The sequence below is a fragment of the Hippopotamus amphibius genome, chromosome 15 (assembly GCF_030028045.1).
Source record: "Hippopotamus amphibius kiboko isolate mHipAmp2 chromosome 15, mHipAmp2.hap2, whole genome shotgun sequence".
NCBI classification, from domain to species: Eukaryota; Metazoa; Chordata; class Mammalia; order Artiodactyla; family Hippopotamidae; genus Hippopotamus; species Hippopotamus amphibius.
In genome coordinates, this window is record NC_080200.1 from 43957905 (window position 1) to 43983688 (window position 25784).

General features: G+C 41.9%; 1 long non-coding RNA gene across 1 annotated transcript; it reads right to left on the reverse strand.

The window, feature by feature from the left end:
• Window positions 1-265: 265 nt before the first annotated feature.
• LOC130837453 (uncharacterized) lies at window positions 266-16889 on the reverse strand. The gene is made up of 3 exons (XR_009049287.1): window positions 16832-16889; window positions 6613-6678; window positions 266-914 (listed from the first exon to the last, which is right to left on the reverse strand). It is a non-coding gene; the product is annotated as an uncharacterized LOC130837453 (long non-coding RNA).
• Window positions 16890-25784: the final 8895 nt, after the last annotated feature.

The window sequence follows — 25784 nt, forward strand, 5'->3', positions numbered from 1 at the left end:
GAGGTTCCTTAAAAAACCAAAAATAGAGTTACCATATGATCCTGCAGTCCCACTCCTGGGCATATAACTGGAGAAAACTGTAATTTGAAAAGACACATGCACCCCAATGTTCACTGCAGCACTATTTACAGTGGCCAAGACATGGAAGCAACCTAGATGTCCATCAACAGAAGAATGGATAAAGAAGATGTCATACATATACACAGTGGGATACTACTCAGCCATAGAAAAAAATGAGATAATGCCATTTGCAGCACCATGGATGGACCTGGAGTTTATCATACTGAGTGAAGTAAGTCAGACAGAGAAAGACAAATATCATATAATATCACTTATATGTGGAATCTAAAAAAGTGATACAAGTGAACTTATTTACAAAACAGAAATAAACCCACAGACATAGAAAACAAACTTACGGTTACCAAGGGGGAAGGAGGGAATGAGGGATAAATTAGGAGTTTGGGATTAACATATACACACCACTATGTATAAAATAGATAACCAAAAAGGACTTACTATATAGCACAGGGAACTATACTCAATATTTTTTAATAACCTATAAGGGAAAAAGAATCTGAAAAAAGAATATATGCATACGGAATCACTTTGTTGTACACCTGAAACTAATACAACATTGTAAATCAACTGTACTTCAATTAAAAAAAATGAATTTGCAACAGGGCCAGTTGATAGGTATATTTTCCTGACACAACTTTAAAAAAAAACTTAAGAACTATAAATGGGATTATACTTGTCTTCTCTCTCCTCCTCTGTGGTTCCATGAATAAAATGTTTCTTAAACTTCTTTTCTTCTTTTATTTTTGGGAAGACTCATCAATCTTCTTTCCACTTCCACAGGCACCGATTTTAAGGATGTTCAGTGTATCAAACACTTTTAAGGCTGAACTAAATGCCTGAGATCGAAATGAAGAATTTGCATCTTATTTGTTTATGTACATATTCATTCATTCATTATTCAATACGTACTCTGTGACTGTGTGATATGTGCTAGGCACTGGGGATATAATAGTGAATTTCACAGATTAATACAGTACCTTCAAGGAGATTACACTCTATTACAAGGGAAGCCTGATTAATTAATAATACACATATATTTACTGTGGTAAGTACCATAAAGTAAAAATAAATGAGTGGGGGGAAGGGGGTATAGGGGGACTTCCCTGGTGGCTCAGTGGTTAAGAATCTGCCTGCCAATGCAGGGGACACGCGTTTGATCCGTGGTCTGCGAAGATTTCCACATGCCTCGGAGAAACTAAGCCCGTGCAACACAACTACTGAGCCCACGTGCCACAACTACTGAAGCCCACGAGCCTAGAACCTGTGCTCTGCAACAAGAGAAGCCACTGCAATGAAGAATAGCCCCTACTCGCTGCAACTACAGAAAGCCTGTGCGCAGCAATGAAGACCCAACCCAATCGATCAATCAATCAATTTTAAAAAACAAACAAACAAAAAAAAGAATAGGGAGTCATGAAAGGTAGAGGCAGGGGAGCTGTTAGGTGGGCAAGGAATTCTAACTTTTTTAGACTGCTGTTTCTGTACTTTGGGGCACTCACAGTTCAACCTGCCCTTAACTAACACAACTGTCTCAGGTGCACCTCTATCTGCCTAGCACATCTTGTAACACGTTATTCTCTCCCAGCCTTGTCACATCCCTGGGGCTGAATCTGGGAAGAAAGGCAGAGTCCCCTCTGCTCCTAGAGTTTGTGTCTCCCTATCAGTCACCCCACCCCTGCAGAGCCCAAGGTCCTCTTACTTGGGAATCCATCAACTTCTATGCACCCAGGACATCTACTCCCCCTACTCCAGTGGAGGAATCTTTATGGAGTCCAGAGGGCAGCAGCATTGCTTTTACTTTTTGTTTATTTTTTTAACTAGATTTTTTAAATTAATTTATTTATTATTTATATTTCTTTTTATTGTCTGCGTCATTGCTGTGTGCGGGCTTTCTCTCGTCTTGGCGAGCAGGGGCTACTCTTCATTGTGGTGTGCGGGCTTCTTATGATAGTGGTTTCTCTTGTTGCGGAGCATGGGTTCTAGGCACACAGGCTTCAGCAGTTGTGGATCTCGGGCTCTAGCGTGCAGGCTCAGTAGTTGTGGCTCACGGGCTTAGTTGTTCCTTGGCATGTGGGATCTTCCCAGACCAGGTCTCGAACCCATGTCCCCTGCATTGGCAGGTGGATTCTTAACCACTGCGCCACCAGGGAATTCCCAGCATTGCTTTTATATCATATTATTTCTTAGTCCTTTCTACTTCTTCAGTACTAGACTGCTCAAACTCAAAAGCTGAACTGAATGTGGAAAAGGATGGCAAAAACATTACAGGAAATACAAGATAAATAAATTACTGTATAAATTACCCCACCGCATATTTTAAGGGTGATAATTCACCACTGATAATAAATGCTTGTAGTATTAAATAGTTCTTTATGCTGCTCTTACAGTTTAATATTTTATATCAGATACATATTTATTCTACACAATTTAAAAAATACATTTGAGGGACCTCCTAGGTGGCACAGTGGTTAAGAATCCGACTGCCAATGCAGGGGACACGGGTTCGAGCCCTACTCTGGGAAGATCTCACATGCCACGGAGCAATGAAGCCCGTGTGCCACAACTATTGAGCCTGTGTTCTAGAGCCCATGAGCCACAACTATTGAGCCCGCGTGCCACAACTATTGAAGCCCATGAGCCTAGAGCCCATGCTCCACAACAAGAGAAGCCACTACAATGAGAAGCCCGCACACCACAATGAAGAGTAGCCCCACTCGCATCAACTAGAGAAAGCCCGTGTGCATCAACAAAGACCCAATGCAACCAATAAATAAGTAAATAATAAAAAATACATTTGATCACAATAGAAAAGAAAAACCATTAACACTTTGGTATAATGATGATGACCCTCTAAGGTTGCCAGGATCCAGTCTAAGTAATCTGAGTTCCTCCTCCCTACGCTGTTAGGCTCAGGGCCAACTCATCCCAAGCACAGAGCTGGCAAAGCAGCTGTTGATGGCTTCCCACCCTCCCCACAAACATCACTCCCTTTTTTCCCTTTTGGATACTGATTTCTATCCCAGGTGCCAATCCCATTAGTCTCTGTTAGCTGTTTCTGCTTGTTTGTTTTGTTTTTCAATTTTTAAGCACTTTCTTTAGAGTATAAAAAAATATATACAGCCCTGCAGCATGTCATACTCAGGACTTCAGCTTCAGCATTAGCTGACAGGAGTAAAAGCCAACGAAATTGCCTTCACTTTCAACTGTGATCATGTATTACTTTTCCATGTGTACCTGAAAGATTTTTCTGTCATGTCTCAAAAGTAAAGGCTTTAAGAAAGAAAAAAAAAATGTATGTAGTTGGATATACACTATATACAACAGAAGTTCATAACGTATTGAACAATCTTAAACAGAAAAGCATATTTTCTTAACACTCAGATGTATAATGGTACCATGGAGTTAATATAGGAACTTAGTATTCCTTTAAAGCAGTGGTTCCAAATCAGGGGTGTTTTTTGCCCCCCAAGGAACATTTTGCAATGTCTGAAGACATTTCTGGTTGTCACATCTGGAGGAAGGGGTGCTACTGGCATACAATGGTAGAGGCCAGGAACACCGCTAAGTGTCCTGTAATGTAGACAGAGGACAGACCCCACAACAAAGCCCCAGATGTCAGTAATGCTGAGATTTAAAGACCCTGCTTTAGAGTTTTAAAAAATTGCTTTTACAAATAAGTCCCAGGGTTGTAATGTATACCATAGGGCCTATAGTTGATAGTATTTTACTGGAAATTTGAATGTTGCTAAGAAAGTAAATCTTAAAAGTTCTCATCACAAGAAAAACAATTGTAAAAAGAAAAATGTGTATGGTGACAGATGGTAACTAGACTTGTAATTATCATTTCGTAGTGTATACAAACATCAAATCACTATGCAGTACACATGAAACTAATAGAATGTTATAGGTCAATTACACTTTAATTAGAAAAATTGTTTTATAACATTACATTAGTTTCATAGAGTAAACTTTTTCCTTTTTGATGTTCTATTCTACGAGTTTTTGTCATGTAAATTTGTGATTATCTGGCATATTTAGTGGATAAGGAATGCTGCGGTTTTCAGGTTTCAATTTTTTGTGTTTGGTTTTGTTTTGTTTGCATGTTGTCACTATAAGAAAGCCCTGCTCCATGGGGGGGAAATCAGATTTAGGAGCCAGCTTATACGGAATGACAATGTGACTTTTGCCAAATAAATGATGAGAGGGAAGGAGCTCAGTATCTGAAAGGGCCTGACAGTGCCTGACATGGGGGCGAAATTCATTAAATATGGATCTAAGGTGTGAATGACAGAAGCAATGTTCTGTTCATGCTGGAAATCCAGGCATCCTTTTCAATATCCTCCTGGATTTCCCTTAGTCAAGTCATCACCCAGTCCTACTGAGTTTGTGTTCACTCTCTCATATCAGCCCTTCTCTGTCTCCAACCCTCCCCACATCCCAGCTTCCATTATTTCCCACGTGGACTATGTGGTAGCCCATGGCCAGGAGTACCACAGGCCTGATGTGGGCAGCTCTACTACACTTCCCCCAGAACAAGACCCAGAGATGACAAGAAAGAAGGAGCTGGGGAGTTACAGAGCAACCTATGAATGTGTAAAAAATTAATAAACAGAAACCTCAATTAAGTAGAAAGGGGAGGGAATCTCTAGTGGTCCAGTGGTTAGGACGCTTCCCTTTCACTGCTGAGGGTGCTGATTCAATCCTTGATCTTGGGAACTAAGATCCCCTCAAGCCACAGAGCCAAAAAAAAAAAATAGAGTGGTAAGACCAGAAGAGGGAGCTCTCATGCCCTATGCCAATAGCAGAGCCCAATATAAAGAAGAAAGACTTCTTACCTGGCGAGAGCTCAGCCAATGAGAGACTGTCACAACTCAGCCAATGCAAATTCATGGACTCTTTGTTTCCTATAGCCCTCCCAACCTCCTTTCCCCTTTATCAAAGAGCTCTCCTCTCCATTTTTGCACGGGACTTGTACATGGCTCACCATGGTTGCAGACCCCAAATTGCAATTCTTTGCTGATCCCCCTGCCCAAAAAAATTGTGTGTGTGTGAGAAAATAACTGGCAGTCTATTTGTTTTAAGTCAACAATTGCATTGCAACGAAGAAATAAACAGCCTTCAATATTCACCTTGTTGCATGACTTCCTATAATTATCTAGCATGAAGCTCATCCAAGAATGGGGCCATTTTACATTAAAAACAGAAAAGCTCTCAGGCACTTCAGAGAGAAAGAGCTCCAATTTTCTTGGATCTTCAAGGAGTCAGAGGGAGGATAAAACCCAGAAAAAAAGCAGAGGGAGGAAAATAAAATCTGAGTTGGAAACTCTGAGCTTGGACTAACAGACCTCCCAAGGAACCCTACAACTTACAAAGTATTGTGAAACTCCAGAGTCTGACTCATCGTTGCATAGGCCCCCAGCATAGAAGCGTCCAGTGCTCAGTTAATGCTCTGCTATCACCACCTTGAAATTCTTAATATTTTTTAAACGAGGGCCCTCCGTTTTTATTTTGCATGAGGCGTATGGAACCTGAAAAACAGAGGTTCTTAATTTTTTTTTTTTTTTTTTCTTTTGCACACCGGCTTTGTTGCTCCGCGGCATGTGGGATCTTCCTAGAGCAGGGATCAAACCCGTGTCCTCTGCATTGGCAGGCGAATGCTTAACTACTGCGCCACCTAGGAAGCCCGAAAAACAGAGGTTCGAAGTAGTTATTTCGTGTTTTGAATTCAAGCAGGGGGTATAGTTCAAGGACAGAACATTTGACTGTAATGTAAGTAAATTCCTTTCTTAAAGGAGAGATTCTCTTTTCCCCTTCTGAGATGATGTGACTTCACGGCGGGGAAGGTACCTGAGGAGAGTCAGCGTGGACACGAGTGCCAGCCCACATCCCCTGGGCGCCTCCCGCTGTGCTCTGAGGGCTGCTCACTGCCAACAGCTGAAGACTCTTTCCTGGTTGCAGGCGGCTGCGTGGGCTGCCCCGGGGGCAATCCTGAGTGCTGGGGAGCAGGGAGTTAGTGGCTATGGAACCCACCCCCCCCCCATCGGGAACAGGGATATCTGGGACCATTCTGAGACATGTTCCACTCTATCCCAGCACCCCACCCCCCGGGGAGTGGGCGCCAGTTGCCCGCCGGGGAGACCTGCCTGCTGATGCCCACTCTGTTCCCTTCCTCTCCCCATCTCACACCTCCATTCCCCTATTGGAGCTTCCTGGAATTACCTCCTGAATGAACTACGTGCACCCGCATCCTCACCGCAGGGTACTTCCGGGGGAATACAAGGTCATTTCATCAAAATCCAGGACAGGTTGAAACAGTGACGTGAATGACAACTTATACGCAGTTCCATTTGCCTCTAAGCCAGCAAATAAGAGTGCGAAGGATACACACTAGGGAGTGGATGGCTCCTGAGTTCCTCTCTGAGCAGTGGCTTTAGAGTTGGGAACCTGCCAGGTCAGAGGTGTCTGGAGCTGCAGACTCATTACCTGTTATGCCATTAAGTTGAAAGAGAGGCCTCCTCAGTCTCAAGGACCTACCTCTTGCCATGGAAGGAAGTTCTTGCTGTGCTGTCATTAATTCACTTTCTTCAAGTGACAGAAAACCTAGAATGTAGCTTAAACAAATAGGAAGTTAATTTGTCTCTCACATAGCAGATTTTTTTTTTTTTATTGGCTGTGTTGGGTCTTTTTTTTTGCTGTGCATGGGCTTTCTTTTTAGTTGCGGTGAGTGGGGGCTACTCTTCGTTGTGGTGCACAGGCTCCTTATGGCCATGGCTTCTCTTGTTGTGGAGCACAGGCTCTAGGCACGTGGGCTTCAGTAGTTGCAGCTCACGAGCTCTAAAGCGCAGGCTCAATAGTTGTGGCACACGGGCTTAGTTGCTCCACAGCATGTGGGATCTTCCTGGAGCAAGGATCGAACCTGTGTCCCCTGCATTGGCAGGTGGATTCTCAACTACTGCACCACCTACAAAGCCCCTCTCACATAGCAGATTGATGGGAGGTGGTCAAGGGTTGGAATGATATGCCTAAGTTTTGCTTCACTCTGCCTGACCTCCATCCTCAAAGTCTCCTCATTCTCCAAAATGGCTGCTCACAGTCCAGCCATCTCATCCATGTCCCAGACAGCACACCCTCTCCCTTTGAGTCTGCTTGGCAGATGTTGTACATATTCTCTTCTGCCTATATCCCAATGGCCAGAATCTAGTCTCATGATTCTACCAAGGTGCATAGAAGTCTGGGAAACAAGTGCCCAGCCAAAAAGTAGGTGTTCTATTTCTATAGGAGAGAAGAACAGACATTGGGGGGGCGGGGGCAATTAACAGCCCCTAATCCCCCAACCTCAAAGCGTTTCTTGGGCCCTAGTTTAGCCCAGTAAGTGCAGAATAATTTCCATTTGCCCCAGAGAGGCACAGATGTGGCCAAAAAGTCATTGGCTCTGATGGAGTCCTGCAAACTGGAATGAAGTGGGCAGACAATACAGACCAGATGAGTGTCTCAGGAGATGCCAACTGGAATAGATGACAACTGAATTCCAGATGTTCTCCACTATTGTGGCATACATAAACCCCCTCTACCACCCCATAGATGGAACCCAGGAAAAAAGAGGAACTCCAAGTTGACTTAGATCAGGTTTCTACTCCCTTAGTGAAATGAGGATTATGGTAACCATTAGGGCTGTTTACAGATATTCTGGTTCTCCTCCTCCTGGGTAGATGATAGGGTTTGCCTTTCCTTGCCCCTTTGAAGTCAGCTGTGGTCATGTGATATACTTTGGCCAATGATATCTGAGCACAGTGAGATGCTTCCTGCCTTGGCTGAATGGTAAGAGTTGGTTATGGTTAATTTTATATCAACTTGTAACAGGGAAGAGCTAAATTGGACTCCACATTGGATGTGTTTCTTTGATTTTAACCTTTGCTTTTTGTTGCTTAAATCATACACAATGGGCTGCCTCAGGGAACCCTACCCACCTGTGAAATTAACACAACTCTTCCCAAGCTAGCCATTCCAGGAGATGTTTTGCAAGACTGATAACCCTTTTTTACTTTATTTCCCCGCCTCTCCCTCTCTGGTTCTATAAAAGGAACTGGCATCCAGACCCTGAAAAGATGGTTTTTTTCAGAAACACTAGTCTGCCATCTTCTTGGTCTGCTGGCTTTCCGAATAAAGTCATATTCCTTGCCTCAACACCTCGTCTCTGATTCCTTGGCCTGTTGTGCGGTGAGCAGAGCAAGCCTGGACTCAGTGACAAACTTGGCTGGGCCATGTACTCCAGTTTTTGGTCAAACACCAGTCTCAATGTCGCTGTGAAAGTATTTTTTAGATGTGATTAACATTTAAATAAGTAGATGCTGAGTAAAATAGATTACCCTTCATAATGTGAGTGGGCCTCGTCCAACCAGCTGAAGGCTTTAATTGAAAAAGGCTAAGCTCCCCCAAGAAAAAAGGAATTCTGCCTCCAGAATACCTTTGGACTCAAGCTATGACAATAACTCTTCCCTGGGTCTCCAGCCTGCCCTGCAGATTTCAAATTTTCCAGCCCCTGCAACTGTGGGAGCCAATTCCTTAAGGAAAAGCTCTCTGCATCCGTCTCTGTCTCTCTCTCTCTGTACACACACACACACACTCACACACACACATTCTATTAGCTTTGTTTCTCTGAGGAACCCTGACCAATGGAGAGCCTATGTGCAATTTGTCACATTTTCTTTTTTTCTCTGCCACAGTGACCTTGAAAGCACATGTGGAGATGAGGTTCCCAGCTTGGATCCTTAAGTGACAGTAGCGAGTAGAGTCCCTCTGCCGACCCACCGCAGACAGGGAACGTAAGCAAGAAACAGCCTCCAATGTGTTAAGCCACTGAGATGTGGGGACTGTTTGTGGTCACAGCATAATCTAGTCTATAGACCAGTACAGGGAGACAAAACAGAAATTAGAGTGACATAGAATCATACAGAAAGTTCTATGTCTTCTATTCTGGAATTATAGACAAAGATTTCATTTCTAAGTACTCACTATTTCTTATTTCTTCTGGCCAAGATCATCCCAGGGCTTGAAGCCCTGCAAGGCCAAAAGCAGCTCTTGGAGTTTTCCCTATTTAGAATGTCCCTGGAATCAATGTCCTATTCCCACTCTTCCATCCTTCATTTAAGCTTCCTTGGCTCTAAAATTCGTTTTCCTTTCAATTCAATAAAAATGTTTCCTTTTCTTCTCAGTGTGAGAGATCACAATTATGTAACAAGAGGTAATAAGCAAATTCCCTCCAATGTGTGAATAGAAGCTTCATTTTCCCAAGGGGATTTGCATTTGAAAAGGAGATTTAAAAACAAAACAAAAATCCCACACAAATGAAGCTATACTTGGTGAGATTCCAGGAAGCACAATTGAGTGAGATTTCCTGTAGTAAGGGAGACATTTGGGAACAAGAAAAATCTTTTACAGGTGCTCTGTAGAAGGTACCAATATTGTTGAATTTTATTTCTTGGGATTTCTGGGTGCTTCTGAGTGCTGGAGAACAAGGATTCCTCAGGGATGCTTCAGAGCAACTTCCTGTATTGTCCAATAATCCCCATTTCTCCTTCCAGATGCTTCCCAATGACTAGCCCGGTCCAGCTCCTACAGCCTCACAGTCTCTCCTAGCATCCTCAGGCCCAGCGGCCAGCCACTTTGTTTTCCGCAGGGAGCAGCTTCCTGGGATATGTGACATTTACCCCAGGTGAGGTCCTTGAATACAGATACAGAAATATCCCTGGGTGTCACATCTCCCCCTCTTACTTCACCCCAGGAGGCTTACCTCTAATCTCAAATGCAATGTATATTCATAAGAAATCAACCAGGCAACTTGTTTAAAAATGCAGATTCAGAGATCCAGATTCTGATTCAGTAGGTTAGGACGCAGCCCAGAAAGCTGCCTTTTTACAAGCCTCCTTCCCCCAGGTGGTTCAAATGTACGTGGTAGGCTGACTATACTTGGAGACACAGTGCCCTAGGGAGGCGGGGTGAGCTGTGAGCTCATCCTGCCCTCCTGAATCCCCAGCTAACTCTTTTCTAGGAAGCTCTGAATTTTTATGTATTTGATGTAGCTGAGCCATCTGCTCACAACCTTAAAACAAAACAAACAAAACAGACAAACAAAAGATGGAATGTTGCTTCTAGGAATTTCTGTGCCATTTTTCTCTTTTCTTTCTGTTTACAAGAGGATAGGTCTTTTTTGTGATTTATTTTTTGATGACAAAAATGAGGACAAATGGTTGTCTCCTTCCCCAATCAATTTTTGCCATATTTGCAGAGGACATAAAAGTTAACACAAAAGAAAGAAGCAACCAGCTACAAGAGTGCTCAGGTGAAAGTCGGGATAATCAAGGGTTAAATGACATCTGTTAATACGGTGTCTTTATAAACCTGGTTTAGAGCCAACAGCCTTAGGGCAGAAACCAATACTCAAAAACACAATCCAGTTGGCCAATTGAAGGGTTAATTTCTATGGCCTCCGGGAAGAGGCCGCTGAGTCCCCCGCGCTTGGAAGTAATTATCCCTCCCCACCCCCAACACCACCCCAGCTCCCGCCCAGCCCCAAGCCAGCTCTCTGACCGAAATGCGTGTGCCCCCTGGTGGTTCGAAGGTAAACTACAATTTACCTTGGAAGAAAATCGGGAGTTTTAATATCCTTGCATTTCACCACTAGACACCCATACGGAGCCTTTTCAGGGACAGATCTGCAGGTGCAGAGTGTTCTTCAAAGGTGCATCAGGACCGACAGGTAAGGATATCATAGGTCTGGTGGCATCCTCACACTTTATTCTACACACCTCAAACGTGGGTGCTTTGATACTTGACAAATGCAGACATGCAGCAACGCTTAAAAGCACAGTTCTTGCCTGTACACTGAACCAGGCCAAGCCGCCAGGGCCTGTCACAGAAAACACTCAATAAAAATCAGGCCCCCAGTTCAGCATGGGCTCTCTGGCTCCACCAACACCCACACTTCAATTCCAGGCCCAGCTGCCCTGCTTCTCCCTCCTTTTCAGTGTCTATTTTTCTAACCAAACACCTCTTATTATGGACCCCAGAATCTGCTCCCAGGGACAGAGCTTTCATTCACCCTGTGCCCCCTAGGCTCTATCTGATTCTCACGTCCATTCCATCCCCACCACCCTAATTAGGGAAAATCTGAGAACTCCTAACCAGCAAATAATAGAAAAGGGCCTCTGGACATTCAAAGGGGCTACTGGCCTTCAGCCAGACACTCTACACACATGCAAGATTCTTTTTATTGTTTTGCCTGCACTACACGGCTTGAGGGATCTTAACTCCCCTGACCAGGGATCAAACCCTGTACGAACCCTGCCCTTGGCAGTGAAAGCCCGGAGTCCTAACCACTGGGCAACCAGGGAATTCCTGTCACTAATCTACTTTCTGTCTCTACGGATTTTCCTCTTCTGGACATTTTAGATAAACAGAATGATACAATACAATACACAGAAGCCACTGTCATCAATTTGGAGTATATTCTTCCAGAACTTTCTATAATGTATTTACATATATAAGTGTACATAGACAAATATACAGATGCGTAAGCCTGTAGAGCTTTTTTCAAAAAACAAACAGGATTATGTTGTACCTATCTTCTTTTGCAGGATGATTTTTTGAATTAACAACAAGGGAAATTCCCCGGTGGTCCAGTGGTTAGGACTCTGCACTTTCATGGCAGAGGGCCTGGGCTGGATCCCTGCTCAGAGAAATAAGACCCCACAAGCCGAGTGGTGCAGCCAAAATAAAATAATTAATTAACGATAAGTTTTCTTCTATCAATAAATCTATCTGTATACATATGGACCTATTTAGTTCTCAACTCTGCATATTATTCCATAGTATTGGCAGTTTAGAATGCCAAAATACTCCTTTCTTTCTTTCCTGAGTCTGAGCTCAGTGGAGAAAAAAGGCAGTGGAAGGAATTCCCTAGCAGTCCAGTGGTTTGGACTCTGCGTTTTCACTACCGAGGGAGGGCCGGGGTTCAGTCCCTGGTCGGGGAGCTAAGATCTCACAAGCACAGTGCAGCCGAAAGAAAGGAAGGAAGGAAGCAAGCAAGCAAGCAGATTTAAAACAAAAAAACTGACAGAAATCAAAATGTCCACATTGTTAGCAAGCTGATTGGAGAATGTGGCTTAAGGGCATATCTAGAAGGACTTGCTAATATTTCACCCCCGAATGAGTATAGACTGCCTTGCTGGGTCACAGGCATCCCTGGACACCCAACGTGTCCTCCGGCTCCAGAGCTTGCTATCGAGCAGAGCACAGGCTAGCATGGCCTCAGGGCAGACACCTTGGAAGATGGCAGTGAAACAACTGAGCTAAGGTGCACAGCCCCTTCTTCCTAACTCACCAGCTGGGCAAACCAGTCCTTTTCTCATAGGGATGAATAAGTGAATGGGGGGGGGGGGGGGGGGGGGCGGGACAGGAGTGTAATCTAGAATCTAACTGAGGCCAGAGAATTGGAGATTCCCCTGAACACTTTCTAGCTTTTCGTTCTTGTATCCCTTCTGGCCCCAAATCCACAGGGCATAACTGACTCCCCGCCCCGGAGAAGAGATTAGGCATTTATCAGAACACTCCTGGCTTCTGCCTTCCTGAATCCAGTCCCTCGATACCAACCACTGCTCTTTTGTAGATGTCTTGTGAGCAGTTTATATTTTGGCCTCAGATGACTCTAACATGGGTTAGGACAGTCCATTTGTTATTAACTCCTAGACCTCGATGTTGTCTAAACAAAAATGTACTCCATATTCTGTTTCACACCAAAAATATGGTGGTGCAGTGGTTAAGAATCTGCCTGCCAATGCAGGGGACACAGGTTTGATCCCTGCTCCAAGAAGATCCCACATGCCACAGAGCAAATAAGCCCATGCACCACAACTACTGAGCCTGCACTGTAGAGCCCCTGAGCCACAACTAATGAGCCCGTGTGCTGCAACTACTGAAGCCCCCGCACCTAGAGCCCATGCTCCACAACAAGAAAAGCCACCGCAATGAGAAGTCTGCACACCGCAACAAAGGGTAGCCCCCGCTCACCGCAACTATAGAAAACCTGAACGCAGACAAAATTAATTAATTAATTAAATTAGAAATGCAATATCTAACATAATAAAAGCCATAAATTAAAACCCAGAGCTAACATCATACTGAACAGCGAAAGACTGAAAGCTTTTCTCTAAGATAAGGAACAAAACAAGGATGCATGCTTTTGCCACTTCTATTCAACATAGTGTTGAAAATCCTAGCCAGAGCAATTAAGGAAGCAAAAGAAATAAGAGGCACTCAAATCAGAAAAGAAGAAGTAAGGGAATTCCCTGACAGTCCAGTGGTTAGGACTTGGCACTTTCACTGCTGAGGCCCAGGTTCAATCCCTGGTCGGGGAATTAAGATCCCACAAGCCTCACGGTGTGGCTAAAAGAGAAAAGAAGAAGTAAAACTGTCACTATTTGCAGATAACTTGATATTGCATTAGAAAACTCTAAAGACTCCACCAAAAACACTGTTAGAACTACTAAACAAATTCAGTAAAGTTGCAGGATACAAAATCAATACACAAAAATCTGTTTACGCTAAGAACGAACTCTCAGAAAGAGAAATTAAGAAAACAATGCCGTTTACGATTGCATCAAAAAGGATAAAATACCGAGGAATAAATTTAACCAAGGAGGTGAAAGACTAGTACACTGAAAACTGTAAAACACTAATAAAAGAAATTGAAGAAGACACAAATAAATGGAAAAATATTCCATGCTTATGAATCGGAAGAATTAATGTAAAAATGTCCATACTACCTGAAGTGATCTACAGATTCAATGCAATTCCTATCAAAATGCCTATGGCATTTTTCACAGACAAAGAACAAACAATCCTAAAATTGTTACAGAACCACAAAAGACCCTGAACAGCCAAAGCAAACTTGAGAAAGAAGAACAGAACTAGAAGCATAACACGCCCTGATTTCAAACTATATTCTAAAGCTATAATAATCAAAATAATGTGATATTGGCATAGCAACAGACACGTGGGTCAATGGAACAGACTAGAGACCCCAGAAATAAACCCACATATATATGGTCAATTAATTTATAACAAAGGAGCAAAGAATATACAATGAGGAAAGGACAGTCTCTTCAATAAATGGTATTGGGAAAACATGACGACCAAATACTAAAAAGTGAAACTGGACCACTATCTTACACCATACATAAAAATCAATTCAAAGTAGATTAAAGACTTGAACACAAGATCTGAAATTAGAAAACTTCCAGAAGAAAACAGGGGTAAACTCCTTGATATTCTTGACAATGATTTTGTTTCTGTTTTTGTTTTTATTTTTAGCTGTGCCATGCAGCTTGCAGGATCTTAGTTCCCTGACCAGGTACTGAACGCGAACCACGGCAGTAAATGTACTAAGTCCTAACCACTGGGCTGCCAGAAAATTCCCTGGCAATGGTTTTTTTGGATTTTACACCAAAAGTAAAGGAAATAAGAAAAATAAACAAGCGGGACTACATCAACTAAGTATAAAGCTCCTGCATAGCAAAGGGAACCATTAAAATGAAAAGGCAACCTACCAAATGGGAGAAAATATTTGCAAATTATGTGTTGATAAAGGGTTAATATCCAAAATATATGAAAACTTATACAACTCTATAACCGAAAAAACCCAAAAATTCAATTTAAAAAGGGCAGAGGAACTGAAAATACTTTTTTCCCAAGAAGACATACAAATGACCAAAAGGTGCAAGATAATGTGCTCAACATATAATCATCAGGGAAATGCAAATCAAAATCACAGTGAGATAGCACCTTACACATTAGGATGGCTATCATCAAAAAGATGAGAAATAACAAGGGTTGGTGAAGATGTGGAGAAAAGGGAACCCTTGTGAACCTTTGGTGGGAATGTAAATTGGTACAGCTGCTGTGGAAAACAGTATGGAGGTTCCTCAAAAATTAAAAACAGAACTATCATATGATCCAACAATGCCATTTCTTGGTATACATCCAACGGAAATGAAAACAAGATATCAAAGAGATAGCTGCACTCCCATGTTCACTGCAGTATTATTCATAATAGCCACTATATGGAAACAACCAAAGTACCACTGGAATATTATTTAGTCATTAGATCGAAGGAAATCCTGCCATTTGTGACAACATGGATGGAACTTTACAGCATTGTGCTAGGTAAAATAAGCCAAACAGAGAAAAACAAATGCTGCATGGTATCACTGATATGTGGAATCTTAAAAAAAAAAAAAAAAAAAAAAAGGGAAAAGAAAGTCAAATTCATAGAAACAGAGAGCAGAAACATGGTTGCCAGGAAATAGAGGTTGGTAAAAGGATACAAACTTTCAGCTATAAGATGAATGAGGTCTGAGGATCTAATGTAAAACAGGTGACTATAGTTGATATATAGTATTATACAACTGAAATATAGTATTGTATAACTATAACATCGTATAATTGAAATTTGCAAAGAGAGTAGAACATAAATGTTCTCACCAATAAAAGAAAAAGATGAACATGTGAGGTTATGGATGTGTTAATTTACTAGATGGAGAGAATCCTTTCACAATGTATATGTACATCAAATCGCCATGATGAATAATTTAAATATCTTACAACTTTATATGTGAATTATAAAGCTGAAATAAAAAAATACTACAGAACTACAGTAATCAAAAACAGTGTGGCATCGGCATAAAGACAGACATATAGAACAATGGAATAGAATTGAAAGCCCAGAAATAAACCCTCAGATATATGGTCAAGTGATTTTCAACAAGGATACCAAGACCATTCAATGGGCAAAGAACATCTTTATAACAAATAGTTCTGGAAAAAAACTGGATATCCACATGCAAAGGAATAAAATTGCACCCTTACCTACCACTGTATACAAAAATTAACTCAAAACAGAGCAATGGCCCAAATGTAAGAGTTAAACTATAACACTCCTAGTAGAAAACATACAGAAAAGCTTTATGACATCGGATTTGGCAATAATTTCTTGAATATGACACCAGAAGCATAGGCAACAGCAAAAATAAAAATAGATAAATTGGATGATCAAAATTAAAACTGTTTATGCATCAAAGGATAGTATCAACAGAGTGAAAAGGCAACCATGGAATTGCAAATCATATATCTGACAAGAGATTCATGTTCAGAATATACAAAGAACTCCTACAACTCAAAAACAACAACAAAAATAAACAACCCAATTAAAAATGGGCAAAGGACTTTGTGATGGTTAAAGTTATGTCGCAGCTTGACTTGGTTAAGGGGTACCCAGATGGCCGGTAAACACTATTTCTGGGTGTGTCCATGGGGATTTCTTCAGAAGAGATTAGCATTCAAATCAGTAGACTGGGACTTCCCGGGCGATGCAGTGGTTAAGAATCCCCCTGCCAATGCAGGGGACATGGTTCGATCCCCAGGCCGGGAAGACCCCACATGCCACAAAGCAACAAAGCCTGTGCACCACAACTACTAAGCCCATGTGCCACAACTCCTGAACCCCGCACGCCTAGAGCCGGTGCCCTGCAACAAGAGAAGCCAGCACAGTGAGAAGCCCACGCACCACAACAGAGTAGCCCCCACTTGCCACAACTAGAGAAAGCCCACACACAGCAACAAAGACCCAATGTAACCAATAAGTAAATACATGTATTAAAACAACAACAAATCAGTAGACTAAGTGAAGATCAGCCCTTACCCATGTAGGCTGGCATCATCCAATACTTTGAGAGCTGGAAAGTCTGTCTTCTTTTGCCATCAGACATGAGAACTCCTGGTTCTCAGGTCTTGGACTCAGACTGAATCTTACCACTGGATTTTCTGGTTCTCCAGCTTGCATACAGCAATTCTTAGGACTTCCTGGCCTCCATAGAGCATGAGCCAATTCCAATAATAAATCTCCTTTTACATCTCTCCATGTATAATAGCCTATCGGTTGTTTCTTTTTCTTTTTTTTTTTTTTTAGTATTTAGAGTGTACAACTTGGTTTTTTTTTTCTCACTAGTAATGTATATATGGCAATCCCAATCTCCCAATTCATTCCCCCCCAACCCTTCCCGTTTTCCCCACTTGGTGTCCATATGTTTGTTCTCTATATCTGTGTCTCTATCTCTGCCTTGCAAACTGGTTGCTGTGTACCATTTTTCTATAGTCCGCATATATGTGTTAATATATGATATTTGTTTTTCTCTTTCTGATTCATTTCACTCTGTATGACAGTCTCTAGGTCCATCCATGTCTTTACAAATGTCCCAGTTTCATTGCTTTTTACAGCTGAGTAATATTCCATTGTATGTATGTACCACATCTTTATCCATTCATCTGTTGATGGACATTTAGGTTGCTTCCATGTCCTGGCTAGTGTAAATAGTGCTGCAGTGAACATTGGAGTGCATGTGTCTTTTTGAGTTATGGATTTTTCTGGGTATATGCCCAGTAGTGGGATTGCTGGGTCATATGGTAACTCTATTTTTAGTTTTTTAAGGAACCTCCACACTCTTCTCCATAGTGGCTGTATCAATTGACATTTCCACCAACAGTGTAAGAGCGTTCCCTTTTCTCCACACCCCCTCCAGCATTCACTGTTTGTAGATTTTCTGATGATGCCCATTCTCACCAGTGTGAGGTGATACCTCATTGTAGTTTTGATTTGCATTTCTCTAATAATGAGTGATGTTGAGCAGCTTTTAATGTGCTTCTTGGCCATCTGTATGTCTTCTTTGGAGAAATGCCTATTTAGGTCTTCTGCCCATTTTTTGATTGGATTGTTTGTTTGATATTGAGCTGGATGAACGGTGTGTGTATATATTTTGGAGATTAATCCTTTGTCTGTTGATTTGTTTGCAAATATTTTCTCCAATTCTGAGGGTTGTCTTTTCATCTTGCTTCTAGTTTCCTTTGCTGTGCAGAAGCTTTGAAGTTTCATTAGGTCCCACTTATTTATTTTTGTTTTTATTTCCATTACTTTAGGGGGTGGATCAAAAAAGATCTTGCTGTGATTTATGTCAAAGAGTGTTCTTCCTATGTTTTCCTCTAGGAGGTTTATAGTGTCTGGCTTTACATTTAGGTCTTTAATCCATTTTGAGTTTATTTTTGTGTATAGTGTTAGAGAGTGTTCTAATTTCATTCTTTTACATGTAGCTGTCCAGACCTATTGGTCGTTTCTTTAGAGAACCCTGACCAACAGACTAGAATAGACGTTTCTACAAAGAAAATATATAGACGACCAATAAGCACATGAAAAGATGCTCAATGTCACTAGTCATTAAGGAAATACAAATCAAAACTACAAAGAGTTACCACCTCACACCCATTAAGATGGCTATTACTAAAAAACAAACAAACAAAAAAAACAGAAAACAAATGTTGGTGAGGATGCGGAAAAATTGGAACTTGGCATTGCTGGTGAGTGTATAAGATGGTACAGCTGCTATGGAAAACAGCATGGGTTTGCTCAAAAAATTAAAAATAGAATTACATATGATTCAGCAATGTTACTTCTGAGTATAAACCCAAAAGAATGGAAAGCAGGGATTCAGGTATTTGTACACCCAAGTTCATAGCAGCATAATACAAAACAGCCAAAAGGTGAAAATAACCTTAATGTCCACTGATGAATGAGTGGATACACAAAATGTGATATATACCTATGATGGAATATTATTCAGCCTTAAAAAGGAAGTGAGGGACTTCCCTGGTGGCACAGTGATTAACAATCCGCCTGCCAGTGCAGGGGACATGGGTTCGAGCCCTGGTTGAGGAAGATTCCACATGCCATGGAGCAACTAAGCCCATGCACCACAACTATTGAACCTGTGCTCTAGAGCCCATGAGCCACAACTACTGAGCCCACGCACTACAACTACTGAAGCCACCGCAAGGAGAAGCCCATGCACCACAATGAAAAGTAGCCTATGCTCGCCGCAACTAGAGAAAGCCCACGCAGCAACAAAGACCTAACACAGCCAAAAATAAAATAAATAAGTAAATAAATTTACTTTTTTTTTAAAAAAGGGAAGGGAATTCTAAAACGTGCAACAACATGGATGAATCCTGAAGACATACTATAAGGGAAGAAAAATAATTTTTCCTCTACCCTTCTGAGTTCTTAGTTGAGACTCCTATAATAAAAGACAGATTAACAGGAGAAAAAAAGCCTATTAACATATACACCTCATTTATACATGGGAGGTAATCAGGGGGAAATGAGTAACTCTCCAAGGTGGGTTTAGAATTCAGGATTAAATACCATCTTAATAGGGAAAGAGAATTCAGAGGTTATATAGTAAATAAGCTCCAGTTATACAGTAAGTAAGCCAGGGGGTGTGATAATCCAGAGCCTAAGCAATATAGGCAATAATACTGTAGAAACTTTGTGTGGGAGCAAGTGGTGACTAGACTTATTGTGCTGATCATTTCGTAATGTATGCAAATGTCAAATCACTATGCAGCACACCTGAAACTAATGTAATATTGTCAACTACAGTTCAATTTTTTAGAAAAATAGGGAAAGGGGAGAGGACATGTAGGCCTCTTAGAGAGAGTAAATGAATTTTAGGAAAGATGAATGGGCCCTTAGAAGAATAGATGGAAGTAGGATAGTTTGTGGAAAGGTTTGTCATCATTTTATCTTTCACTTCCACCCAGCCCAGGCTCTCAGATAGTTCTCAAACTTTTAGAAGGCATCAGAGCCACCTGAAGGGCTTGTTCACAGGGAGATTTCTGGGCCCTACCCGCAGAGCTTTGATGAAATACGCCTGGGGTAGGTCCAGAGTATTTGCATTTCTAACAAGTTCCCAGTGATGCGCCTGCTGGCCTGGACCATACATTGAGGCTGCAGCTCGCAGACCTCAACCTTCTCTGAAGGAAATCTCCCTATTTTATTTTATTTTATTTTCCACTCCTCCATCCTAAAGGATATTTTTCAAACCTACACTAATTCCTCCTTGACTCTCTGACTCCTGGGTATAGGCCTTTTAATCTTCTTCTTAGCCTTTGACTTTACAGGAATTTCATTGAGTTGTTTCTCTACCTCCACCTGATTTCGGACGCAGGCAGCAGTAAGCGGCAGCTTGCAGAAGGCAGCAGCGAGCAGTAGCTGGAAGCAAGATCTTAATTCTTAGTTCCCAGACCGGGAGTCCTCACCATTGGACCACAGGGGCCAGTGGCTAGGGCCTGGGTCCCTAGTTCTTGCCTGCCTTGTCAAGAATGAATGCAGGCGAGGAGGCAGAAGGTAAAGAAAAAAGAAAAAAAAGTTTATTGGAAAAGCAAAGTACACGCGGAAAGACGCACGGGCGAACTCAGGGAGAGAGTCCCCAGAGTCGCACCTTTGGGGAGATAAATTCTTTATAAAGGGGTAGTCTTCTGGGTCTTTGTCTTCTTCTTGGCCAGTCATATTGTTTTGACCCCAGGGTTAATTTGCCTCTGGACCCTCCCCTGGGTGCGCACACACCCCTCAATTAAGATGGATCCTATCGCAAAGGCCTCTGGGAGAGAGATAGCAAGACTTATTATGGTCTGGCATCCCCTGCCTTTTTGACCCCATGAAAGCTTTAACGCATGCATAGTATCTCCCTTGTCCCAAAGATGGGGAGTGTAAGACCTCTTGATCTCTTAATAGGGTTTAGCCCCTCTCTGTCCCTGCCATGAAAGTGTCCAAATGTCCATTTATTTACCCTATTTCTGTTGCTGTTTCTTATATCGAGGTGCAAATCTCAAAATATAGACAGGAGCCCGGTCATAAATATGTAATCCGGAGCCCAGTTGCCTCTTGCCTTAGGAAATGTAAACAGGGAGCTGGTAATGGATGTCCGGCCTGGAGCTCATCTTCTCATCCCAGAGGTGTGAACAAGCCAGTTGTAAATGCCTAGCCTGGAACCCATCTATCTCCTACCTCAAACCCAAGAAACTGACATTATTGTTTATTAATAAAACACATTTCTGTTTCTTGATCAGGTGGTAGATGTGGGTAGTGTTTACCTCGTAATCATTCATGGAGTGGGTACTCAGGATTTGAGCACTTTTGCATTCATGTTATACCTTAATTTTTTTTAACGTTTATTAAACACACACAAATACACACACATTCATGCATCCATTTTGATAAGGAAGCCATAGTTTTTGAGTCTCTAAAATCCAAAGCTAAGGCCAGAGGTTGTATAATTGGTCAATAGGGTGGGCTGTGACTCAACCTACAGACACGTCAAATGAATCAGAGAGGTTAGTTTCCTAGATGTAAAAAGTGGCCACATTTCAAACAGCCAAGGACAAACCCCGCTCCTGGCCCTGCCCTTCCTGCGACAAAAACAAAGCCTGCCACCAGCAGCCCTGGCCCTGCCAGGAGCACACTCTCTCTTCGTGTGCTTTCTGCTCTCAGGGCCAGTTCTATTGCCCAAGGTTCCAAGTGGTTGGGTTTTTAGAAGGCCACTATATTACCGTTCTTTATTCCCACCCCAAAACAGGACCAATTGAAAAACAGGCAGCAGTCCACGGTGTCTGCTTTTTCACTGATAAACATTGGACTGAACATGGATTCAAATCTTTGAATGTCTAGAAACATTTCAGCCTACAATTAGGGTCAAATTAGATAGGCTCTCTCACTCAGTCACAGCTAGTCCTGGAGGACTAGGACCTCCCACATAGTGGATAACAGGTCAAAATGCAGTGTCCCTGAGAGTCATTAAAACAAAGAGAAAAAGGAAAGGACTTGACTGAGCATGCCCAGTTCTTCCTCCCAAACTCATTAATCTTAGATGTCCCCTCTTCCCAAAGAGAGGTGTGAGTAAGGGGATAGGGATGTTACTCAAATTTAATACTCTTTCATTAGAAATATGAAACCAGAGGGAGTTCCCTGGTGGCGCAGTGGTTAAGAATCCGCCTGCCAATACAGGGGACACGGGTTCGATCCCTGGTCTGGGAAGATCCCACATGCTGCGGAGCAACTAAGCCCGTGAGCCACAACTACTGAGCCTGCGAGCCACAACTACTGAGCCCGTGTGCTGCAACTACTGAAGCCCAAGCACCTAGAGCTCATGCCCCGCAACAAGAGAAGCCACCACAATGAGAAGGCCATGCACCACAACAAAGAGTAGCCCCTGCACACAGCAACTAGAGAAAGCCCACATGCAGCAACAAAGACCCAACAAAGCCAAAAAAGTAAATTAATTTAAAACAAAAAAAAGAAATATGAAACCAGAAAAAAATGGAGGTGCCCCCAACATATTTAACAATTCCCCTGTATTTTTTTGTTGGCTGCACCACACTGGCATGGGGAATCTTAGTTCCCCAAACAGGGTTCAAACCCCTGTCCCGTACATTGGAAGCATGGAGTCTTAACTGCTGGACCACCAGGGAAGTCCCACAATTCCCCTGTTGATGGATATTTGGGTTGTTTCTAATCTTTCTGCAATGAACCTCCTCAGGGAAGATTTTACACGTGTTTCATAGTGCTCATGTGCAAGTTTTCCTCTAGGCTAGCTACCTGGAAGTGAATATCTGGATGAAATGTATAAACATTTAAAATTTTAATAAATACTGACAATTTCCTTTCCCAAAAGGCTGTACATGATTTGCACTTGAGCTAGAATGTGTGCAAATACCTGTTTTCCCACATCTTGGTCAATACTGATTATAATCAATCTTTTTCATTTTTGCCAGTATGGTAGGTAAAAAGGATGTCTCTGTTTTGTTATATATGATTTTGTCACTGGGGAGAATGAACATCTTTTTATATGTTTGCCAGACATTTATATTTCCTCTTTACAGAGTGTCTATTTCTATTAGGTTATCTAATACATATCCTTTGTCCATATTTCTATTAGGTTATCTTTTCCTTATTAATTTGTAGGCATTCTTTATATATTTTAGATACTAATATTTTGCCTTTTATATTTGTGACAATTATCCTTTCCAGTCTTTTGCTTGTCTTTTAGGTTGAGTGTGTATCTATGGTAGTACAGAAAATTTTATTTTTATGAGGTTACTTTTTTTTTCTTTGCTTTTGCATTTTGTTTCTTGGTTAAGAAAGTCTTCCCTATTTCAAGATTTTTCCATATTTATTCTTCCACAGCTTATTCAGATACTTTTATTGTTTTGTCTTTGAAATAAATGTAGAAATCCACCTGGAATTTACAAAGGAGTTGTCGACTTAAAGAAAAATGCACAACATGAGAGTTATGAGTTTAAGTTTTATTCAGGGTATTACTGAGGACTATAGCCCAGGAGACAGCTCTGAGGAATTGTTCCAAAGAGGTAGGGGAGGAGCCAGTATATACATCCATTTTTTGGCTAGGAAATATGTGCATTCAAGCATACAGCTTGGTAAAAGATTACTACTCTTCACAAAGAACAGATATCTCAAGTTAATGATTTTCCACATATGGGAAGAGGCAAGAATCTGGGGTCATTGAAATTCTTCCTGAGATATGCATCTAACTATCTAGGGGCCCATTTGTCTAAAGTACAGAGTGCCTCATCCTGTTTTTTCATCCTGAATTCCCCTCAGGATGCACTGCTGGAGGGCCACTGCAGTGGGTTTCAATTTAACCTTTATATAACCGGTTGATGAGTGACACTCTTTTGTTCTTTTTTTTGTTCACGGAGTTAAGGAGGTCATTTTATTTTTTTTCCCAAGTGAATAGCTAATTTTCCATTTACTCCCTACTGATTTAAAATGCCATCTTTATCAAATACTGTCTTCCCTTGCATGTATGGGTCTTAACATATGTTTCTAATAAAGCTGGATAACTGGGTTCCTTGTCTACCATAGATTGGGAGAAAGGAAATAAGTTGAGGATTTTTTGAAAGAAATGAATCAAATGATACGAAAAGAAGTAGAAGCTGAATACAAAGAAGAATACAGATAAACAGAGGAGGAGAAATTGTGCTGTGTTGCACAACAACAGACAAAGATAAATATTCTGAGTCTTTAGAAAGGGATTGAATTATGTTTAGGCTCGTTTGATTTTTAAGACAAGTAATAAATTATACATTTTAGAACAATTTCTATTTTTAAAAAGTGATCAAAAATAAACACTGTTTTGGCACTTGAAGGGGCAAATTTCCATTACATGGAAATATCAGTTACGCAAAACCTAGATTCCCATGCAATGTTGGGTACACTAAGTGTAGCTATAATTCTTAGATATAAAAAGAAGTCACCGCAGAACCAAGCTCATAAGTGCAGAGAAAGAAAGATCTTACCTATAATTTTAAGGAAACCTGAAGAAGACACAGGTGCTTCTTTTCCCATGCCATGCCTGGGTCCTGCATTGGACTGCAAGTATATGTAAGATAAATTACAAGTTGCAAGCTCTGCGTGTTCAAGTCCTCAGCCTTGTTGCTTCCTGCTGGAGACAGAAGTTCAAGGTCTTGTAATTTGAACTTCTGCCGGCTCATATTTAGCCTGGGGGTAAAAATCAAGGAGGCTGGAAATTTAGCCTGGAGGGTAAAATTGAGGCATATGAATCAAAGTAACAGTAACAAAGGAGCAATCTTCTGCTGCCGGTCCTTACCATTGAGATATCACTCTCATTGCTCAAGAGGCCTCCGTGGTAACTCACTTGTGCCTCCAAACAGCCTTGATGGGCCCTGTGGGAGACTGGGTTCCTGCTCCTCCACTCCCTCCCTGCCGTAGAATGAAACATCCACAGTCTTTGCCTTGTGACGGTATAGGGTCTCCCACTACAGTATATTTTTAATGCCCCATTGATGTGGGGCTTGACTGTGTGATTTGTTTGTCAATGGAATATTGATGAATATCACCTAAGCAGAGGTTATAAAAGTGTTTGCATGGTTTGGTTTCTTCTGTTTTTTTCCTTCCAGTTTTATTGAGATATAAATGACATACGGCACTGTATGAGTTTAAGGTGCAAGGCATACTGATTTGACTTATGGTTTGACTTCTTGAATCTCTGTCATCCTCCATGACATGAGAGTCACAAAGCCACAACCTGAAGCAGAAACAACCATCCTGAAGCTGAAGACCTAGAGTGAGAAACATGAATGTGGTGCTGATGTTGCTGTAAGCCATCGAAATCTAGGTTTGTTTCTTTGTTTAAACAGAATCATTGCAGCGAAACCTTACTGATCCACTCCCCTTCTTTGGTAGCCCTGGCCCCAGTGTTGGTCGTGCTGCTCCCCTGTCATTCCAACAGTCACTCCTCACAAGACATGCACTGTGACTCGTGCCTGGGTCTCCACTCTCCCCGCTGTGCCAGGGGCTCCCATCATTCCCTCTAAAAGCTCCCACGACTCTGAGGTCAGAGACAAGGCACAGCTCCCCGCAGCTGCTCATGAAGTGAAACACTTTCTTCCAACCTGGGTTAAACTCTACGAAGCCGTAAGACAGAACCATCCTCTGCTGTTATCTACAGCTCTTAAGCTTGACTAATTTTTTCATTTTAGAATAAGCCTCCTCTCTCCCCAGGAGACCGATACAAGACAGCTGGACCTAAAGATCATTTGAGACTCTACTCAAAGATGCATTGGCTCTCGTTGGGGCAAGTTGCTTTCCTTTCAGAACACCACTGAGACAGTTAAGGTAAAGTCAGTGCTCTCTAGTTGAATGTGGGTTACAGCCCTAGGGGCCAGCTCTCAGTCCCAGGGCACCAGGACTAGGCTCTTGGGAGAAAAAAAGTCCACGGGAGCCCATG